This window comes from Arachis hypogaea, chromosome 13 (genome assembly GCF_003086295.3).
Source record: "Arachis hypogaea cultivar Tifrunner chromosome 13, arahy.Tifrunner.gnm2.J5K5, whole genome shotgun sequence".
Taxonomy (NCBI): Eukaryota; Viridiplantae; Streptophyta; class Magnoliopsida; order Fabales; family Fabaceae; genus Arachis; species Arachis hypogaea.
In genome coordinates, this window is record NC_092048.1 from 88,498,780 (window position 1) to 88,507,527 (window position 8,748).

An 8,748-nucleotide genomic window follows, 5' to 3' on the forward strand; every position below is an offset into this window, starting at 1 on the left:
TTCCTGTTTTTATTATATCCTAGATTTCTGTTTTTCAGGATGTCTGGCACCAAAGAAAATGAAAAGGAAAGGCAATAACTGGCAAACAGAAAAGAGGAGAATCCTCTATGTCCATCCTGGACATCATGCATGATGACTCCTGGCGGGAGAAACACTTTACCCGCAGGAGAAGGCTAACCAGCTACTCCCTGCCACTGATCCCATTAAGTTTGCAAACAGATACTGCGAGCTGAAGTATCTGGTGTTTGCAACCTTCAGGAACCTGTACCTGGAGCGGACTCTGAAAATTCCGGAAGAACTCCAGCAATACACCTCCGATCAAATCAAACAAAGAGGCTGGTTCTTCCTGGAGAGAAACCTGACAGAGGTCAATGGTTCTTGGGTAAGAGAATTTTACTGCAATTACTTCAAAACTTCCCTAGATGCAGTGAACCTAAGAGGGAAGCAGATACTGATCACTGAAGAGGCCATTGAGGATATTCTACAGCTTCAGCCTAAATCCGATCAGCTTGATGGTTACCAAAAGGCTGAGGAGGACATGCGCTTCATGAGGTTTGACTGGGATGTGGTCAAGGCAAGGATAGCCCTTGACCCAACTGTCCCATGGGTCATGGGTCAGAACACCACCATGCCTAAGGAAATCAAGCGGATATACTTAAAAATGATGAGGCTCAGCTCTGGCACCAGATCTTGAGCAACTTTATTATGCCAAGTACTCATGAGACGGAGCTACCTGCCGCTATGATCACCCTCCTCTGGTGTGTGATGGAGGGTAAGGACATGTACGTGCCACGATTCATCCGGTACTACATGGCCAGGTCCACATCAGAGGCACTCTCCCCTTCCCATATCTGATTACCCAGCTCGGACGTCGAGCTGACGTGCCTTGGGAGGATGCTGATGAGAAGCCACCTGTTGCAGAATGCAAGAAGATTATCCCTCACAGCAGGAACTTTCTGGCTTTGGGCTACAGACCTCCATTCCTCACTGCCCCTGATGAGACAGCCACACCTTCACCTGGCCCCTCTTCATCTACTGCTACCCCAGCTACCACCACTGCACCTCCACCTGCCTCAGAGCCAGTTTATCACCTCGTGCACCGCCTATTTCAGCAGCTAGACCAGATGGAGCGCCGCAACCGGCACCGATATGAGAGATTTGAGTGTCGCAGCAAGTGACGCTATGAGCACCTAAAGCTAATGATACGATCTGGCGGCGACATCCCCTCCGAGCCTGACACACCATCAGAGCCATCTGAGGAGGAGGTGGATGATCATGAGGCGGAGACCCATCCACAAAGAGAGGCTGAGCAGGCAGGCCCGGAGCAGGCTGCATCACAGCAGGAGGAGCCGCATCAGATTCAGGCTGCAGACCCAGAGGTTCCTATACAGTCAGCACCTCCTCTGCAGCAGGCAGATCCTCAGACCACCACCACAGAGACTCCAGCCACCCATCTTTCCAGTGATGACACTCCTTCACATCCTGCTTGAGTGAGCATCGAGGACGATGCTTTATTTTAAGTGTGGGGAGGTTGCCATCTCTGGCGTATTTTTCTTGGTGAACCACTACAGACTCTTTTTATTTTATTTTGTTATTTTTCTGTATTTTGATCTTTATTTTTATTTCTTAGTACTTATATATTGCTCTTTTCATGTATTTCTACTCTATTTCTGCATGTTGCACTTTAGTTTATATTTTAGCCAGTTAGTTTAGTTACAATTCTAACTTATTAGTTATAGAATATGTGGATTAATTAGTATAGTTTACCCTTTTAGTATATGATAGTTTGGTTTAAATTGAAAATAAAAAGGAAGTAAACTAGAAACTTTAACATAAACAATCCACACACATTGTATATATAGCATTACATGTTAGTTAGTTAACAACATTTCATCAAGGAGAAACACTAAAACTTTAAAGCCACCCTAAGATTTACATTGAGAATAATGGGAACTCTTAATTTTTACTTGCATGACATATATAACTAAGATATGATTTTTGAGCTAGAGAACACACAGCCTGTGAGTTTTGAGCTTAACTGTATGGTTACATTCAAACCATAATATTTTATTCCTGTGTGTTTTGCCCTTCTTTTTTATTCTGATGTTCTTTACTTTGTTTTAATCTATATGTCCAATTATAGAATATAGATAAATACCAAGAAAGTGATTGAGGCCATTGTTTGATTCTAGCTCACTTATCCCAAATTAGCCTACCTTTTACATCACCCTTGTTAGCCCCATTGAGCTTTTAATCCCCTCTTGTTCTATAAACCACATTACTAGCCTTAAGCAGAAAAACAAAATAAAAATCCCAAGTTGAATCCTTGGTTAGCTTAAGATAGAAATTGTGTATTGTTTAAGTGTAGAGAACCTTATGGGAACATGGATGATAAAAACAAAGGTAGAAAGTTAAAAAGAATAAAGACATTTCAAAATAAAAGTTTTGGGAAGCATGCTCATGTGAAATCAAATAAACATATATCTCTGCTTAAATTGTTAATTGTCTTGCAAGTTTATAAATTATTTTTCTTTCCCATCTCAATAGTAAAAGTGCTTTAACATTATCTAAGGTTTGACTATGCATATATGACTCCTTGAGAATATGAATTAGTTCAACTACATGTAAGTTTTATATACAAGTGAATGACAATTAGAATTGCATGATTCATTTAGGTAGTTGCATTTAGAATAGATTGCATTGCATGAGATTTCACCACTTTAACTTTAACCTTACTCTTTATCTTGGATTTAGCATGAGGACATGCTATTGTTTAAGTGTGGGGAGGTTGATAATCCCATATTTTATGATATATTTTGTGCCTAATTTAAGTGATTTATTCAATTCTTCACTCATTTATTCATATTAATTGCATGGTTTTACTTTTCCTTCCTTATTATGTGAGATATGTGAAAAATATGTTTCCTATGCTTTAAGAATAATTATTTTAATTATCCTTTATTACCATTCGATGTCGTGATTTGTGTTTTGAGTAGTTTCAGATCTTCTAAGGCAGGAATGACTTAAAAGATGAAAAGGAAACATACAAAAATGGAAGGAAAGCACAAAATGGAGTTTTTGAAGAAACTGGCAACGACGCGAACGCGTGGACGACGCGAACGCGTGGACGACGCGGCCGCATGCCCAGCGCGAAGAGAGAGCGACGCAGACACGTGAATGACGTGAACGCGCGCCTTGAGCAGAACGCAGATGACGTGGACGCATGACTGAAGCGAACGCGTGATAAGGAAAACTCCAGATGACGCGACCGCGTGACCCACGCGAACGCGTGACAGAGGCCACGCACCAGAAATTACAGAAAACGCTTCCAGCAATTTCTGAAGCCCTTTTTGGCCCAGATCCAAGTACAGAAAGCACAGATTAGAGGTTATAAAATGGGAGAATGAATCCATTCAAAAGGAGAGTCTCCAATTATTTACTCTCTTAGGATTAGGATTTAGGATTTCTTTGCTTTCAGGATTGTTTCTTTTTATCAGATTCAATTTTCCTTTTATTTATTTTCCCAATTTAATTTATGAATATCCATGTTAGATTTGATTTCCTTTATTAATGCAATTTGAGGTATTTTCAGATTTAATTTTGCTTTGCTTATATAGATGCTGTTAATTTAATTTAGATATTTTCTTCCTTTTGACTTTGGTTAAGTAATTGGTGACGCTTGAGTTATCAAACTCATTGTTGATTGAAAATTGGAATTCTTCAAGAATTAATTCGAGTTCCAATAACTCTAGCCTTTTCCAAGGAAAGACTAGGACCCGAGGAATCAAAATTAATTCATCCACTTAACTTACCTTCATAGTTAGAGGTTAACAAAGTGGGAGAAAAATCCAATTCTCATCACAATTGATAAGGATAACTAGGATAGGACTTCCAGTTCCTATACCTTGCCAAGAGTTTTATTTTATAGTTATTTATTTACTTTACTTGTCATACTTCTTTCTTACTTTCAAAACCCCCAATTTACAAGACTCATAACCAATAATAAGAACACCTCCCTGCAATTTCTTGAGAAGACGACTCGAGGTTTAAATACTTTGGTTATCAATTTTAAAGGGGTTTGTTACTTGTGACAACCAAAATGTTTGTAAGAAAGGACTTTTGTTGGTTTAGAAGCTATACCTGCAACGAAAATTTATCTGCGAATTTCTAGACCACGCAAAAGTTTCTATCTTCACCCACTCCTTCCAATTCTTCAATTATATTGTGCCTTGGAGGTTGTGCACTATCCTCCTCAACACCAATTTCAAACTCCATGGAAGAGGGCTCTTCAACTCTAGATTCTTCCTTGCACTCAACATCTCCTAAATCTTCAACCACTACTTTCTCTTGTCCAATAATCTCTACCTCCTCCTCTTGTTGCACTTCTTGTCTCATCTCCCCTTCTCCACCTTGAAGCTCCGAGTTCACTCCCTTACTAAGCTCCTTGGTTGCTTCACCACATTCAATAATAGGAGTGCCTTGATCGTATAAGCTTAGGCGGGATGAGACCATATTGCTAACGGCTTCTATCACGATAGCAATATTAGCTTCTAGCTCCTTAAACTTCTTTTCTGTCTCCTCTTGTTGCCTTAGGATACGAGATCTAAGATCTCTTTGTTCTCGCATGAGGGCATGGAGACCTTCGTCCATTAGGGGCGGTGGTAGAAGAAAGGGTTCATTATTTGATGGAAGGGTATTGTACTTGGAAGGTAGTTCATATTGGTGAAAGTCTTGAGGTAGTGTATATGAAATTTGTGGTTCATGGGAGTATTGGTGTTGGAATGGTGGTGGTTCTAGGTATGGTTCATATGGTAGTTGGTATGGTGGGTATGAGTTAGGATCATATGGAGGTGAATGGTGGTATAAGACTTGTGAGTAAGATTGACAACAATATTGAGGTTTTGGTTCATAATTATATACATTATGGGGTGGATTATAGCCATGAGAGATTGGAGGAGGTTGTTGTCATGAAAGTTGACCATAAGCATGTGGCTCCTCCCAAATTTGATATCCATTCCCACAATGTGGTTCCTCATTGAAGCTTTCATTCTCTACAACATAATTGTAACCAAGCTCATTGATGCCAGGGTATTTTGGCCAGTTTCACTGACCTTTTCTTTACTATTTTTAGGGTAGTTTCATGTATTTCCTTAGGAAATAAGCTAGTTTTGGGTAGATATTCACTTACATCTTGATTCAAGCATACATTGTGCACTTTACATGATTTCATGAGAATTTTGCATGAATTTAATGACAAATTGGATGTTGCATTTCCCATGACTTGGATTAGAACTTTGATGCACTTTATTGCTTGATTTCAGGACAAAGGAAGAAAAGAAGAACCACATTAGTGGCTACGTTAGTTACACTAACATTAACACTAACGTGGAATGGGAGTAACTTGCAAAGTTATTGAGAAAAGTAATTGCCAATAACACTCTCGAAGCCATCATTGCCCACGTTAAGAGTCACGTTAACTAAGTTAACGTGAACTCTAACGTGGAAGAAAGGAAATGGAGCCAACGTTAGTGACACTTAACATTATCACTAACGTTGGACCAAGCTCATAAGTGGCCACGTTAGTTGCCACATTAACTTAGTTAACGTGGCCTCTAACGTTAAGAAGTAAGGGGGAAGCCAACGTTAGTGACATTCAACTTTATCACTAACGTTGGCCAAGTCACAATAAGCCACATTAACTCCCACATTAACCTATTTAACGTGGAAGCTAACGTGAAGAAACAAGGTGGTCGACAACGTTAGTGACACCAAACCTTGTCACTAACGTTGGAAGGAACCCACACAAGCCCCAATAAGCCACGTTAACTCCCACGTTAACTTAGTTAACGTGGAAGTTAACGTGAAGAAGGAAGGTGATCGCCAACGTTAGTGACACCCAACATTGTTACTAACGTTGGAATGAGCCCACACAAGCCACTATGAGCCACGTTAACTCCCACGTTAACTTAGTTAACGTGGAAGCTAACGTGGATAAGGGAATGATGAGCCAACGTTAGTGACACTCAACTTTGTCACTAACGTTGGAGATGGCTAGCATGGCCACGTTAACCTAGTTAACGTGGACTCTAACGTGAGAAATAGGGGCACATTGGAACGTTAGTGACAATGGTAAGTGTCACTAATGTTCTCAAAGGTTGGCAAGCCTACGTTAAAAGAGCCACGTTAACTTAGTTAACGTGCACTCTAACGTAGGGAAGGGGGAGACTTCTCAATGTTATTGGGAAAGGCAAGTCCCAATAACGTGTGCGAAGGACAAAGAGGCAACGTTAGTGGCAACGTTTGTGCCACTAACGTTGAAGATAACATGGCTCTTGCTTGGGTGAGGAACGTTAGTGAAAAAGGTGATTGTCACTAACGTTCTCGAACCCATATTTTCACTGAACGTTAACACCACTAACGTCCTGAGCTAAAGTCTCTGCCCACTTCACACTTTCTTTCTGCAAGTAAAGCCAAGCCCAATGAAGAAGAGAACTGCTTCAAACTCAAGATCCAAAGGCCCATACCCAAGACTTGAAGAGCCAACTAGAAGAACAGAAGAGTAGTATATATAGGAGTAGCTTTGAATTAAAAAAGGGAGTTGGAAAATATAGGGAGCCTCTGGGCATAGAACTACTCTCTGTATTTTACTTTCTCTGCACTTCTAGTTTCATAATGTATTCTCCATCTTTGTTTTCATTTTCCAGAGCTATGAACAACTAAACCCCTTTCATTGGGTTAGGGAGCTCTGTTGTAATTTGATGGATCAATACTAGTTTTCATTATTCTTCTTTTATCTTTTCTCTTGATTTTACTTGAAAGCTTTCGATCTTCATCCAATTGGGTAGTTATCTTAGAAAAGAAGCTATTCAAACTTGGATCTCTTCTGAACCTTGAAAGAGGAATGAAGATATAATGCTAGAAATGCTTTCTCATGCTGGACCAAATTGGGTTTGGATGGATATGTGACTATAATCCTCTCAACACTTGATTTGGGAAATGCATGTGGTATAATCAGTGACCATACTTCATCTCTTCTCATGAGCAATTGACCAAGGAATTGGCTATTGATCAAGATTTGTGAGATTGAATTACAAGGAATTGTAATTCGATCACTTAAGATTGCCAAGGATATCAATGAGTGCATTGATTGAGGAAGAGATGAAAATGAAATTGATCCGGAGAATGCAACATCTCCTGAGCCCAATGAACTCCCCATTTCTGATCTTACCCATTCTCTTTAATTTCTGTCATTTACTTTTATGAGCAATTATCCCATTCCCATTTAAGATTCTACAATTTACTTTCCGTCATTTACATTCAGCTTTTTATTTTTAGCATTTACTTTTTTGTTATTTACTTTCCTGCCATTTAATTTTCTGCAATTCTCAACTCAAATTCTGATTCGCTCAACTAGAACAGTCCTCTAATTAAAGTTGCTTGATCAATCAATCCCTGTGGGATTCGACCTCACTCTATTGTGAGTTTTTACTTGACAACAAATTCGGTACACTTGCCGAAGGGAAATTTGTTACGAGACAAGTTTTCCGTGCATCAAGTTTATGGCGCTGTTGCCGGAGATTGATTTTGCATCAACAATGATTAAATTGGAAGATAACTAGATTGAGCATTTTTGTTTTGTTTGATTTAATTTTCTGTTTGAGTAATTTACTTCCTGTTTTAGTTAATTTCTTCCCTTCCCCCTACTTTTTCTTTTTTATTTACAATTCATTTCACTAACCCACTAACTGTTTGATATATTGCATCACTCACACTAACAGTAATTCTGACAGAAATACTTTCTGCATCTATTTTCCTTGCTTGTACTTGTTGGTTGCATGACAAGGAGAAGAAGCGGGGCTTCAACTTCCTTTGATTCTGAACCTGAGAGGACCTTCCTTAGATTAAGGAGGGAAGCAAGAGGAAAAAGAGTAGTTGGTGCTGAGGAAGAGGAGGAATACTTTGAACCAAACATGGAAGACAACATGGAAAACCATCATGAAGAAAAGACTCACAACCATGGCGGAAGAGGTCGAGCAAATCATGCTGGGGAAGATAGAAGAGTTTTAGGCTCTTACATTAATCCAAACCCAGGAAACTGTGGAAGTAGCATTCAAAAGCCAACCATCCACGCCAACAATTTTGAACTGAAGCCACAGCTCATCACCCTTGTTCAGAACAACTGTTCGTTCGGAGGAAGTGTCCAAGAAGACCCCAATCAACATCTAACCACTTTCCTGAGAATATGTGACATAGTGAAGTCTAATGGTGTTCACCCTGACGCCTATAGACTACTCTTATTTCCATTCTTACTCAAGGATAAGGCAGCCAAGTGGCTGGAGTCTTTCCCAAAGGAGAGCTTGACAACCTGGGAGGATGTGGTGAACAAATTTTTAGCAAGATTTTACCCTCCTCAACGAATCAATAGGCTGAGAGCTGAGGTCCAAACTTTCAGGCAACAAGATGGTGAGACTCTGTATGAAGCATGGGAGAGGTTTAAGGACCTGACAAGGAGGTGTCCACCTGACATGTTCAACGAATGGATGCAGCTGCACGTATTCTATGAAGGGCTCTCTTATGAGTCAAAGAAGGCCGTAGACCATTCATCCGGAGGATCCTTGAACAAGAAGAAGACCATTGAGGAGGCCATAGATGTCATTAAAACTGTAGCAGAGAATGACTACTTCTATGCTTCCGAAAGAGGGAACACTAGAGGAGTGATGGAGCTAAACAATGTAGATGCTCTGCTGG

General features: G+C 40.0%; 1 non-coding gene across 1 annotated transcript; it reads right to left on the bottom strand.

The window, feature by feature from the left end:
- Positions 1-8,423: 8,423 nt before the first annotated feature.
- On the bottom strand, positions 8,424-8,527 carry LOC112740013 (small nucleolar RNA R71). The gene has a single exon (XR_003170950.1). It is a non-coding gene; the product is annotated as a small nucleolar RNA R71 (small nucleolar RNA).
- Between the last annotated feature and the right edge of the window lie 221 nt (positions 8,528-8,748).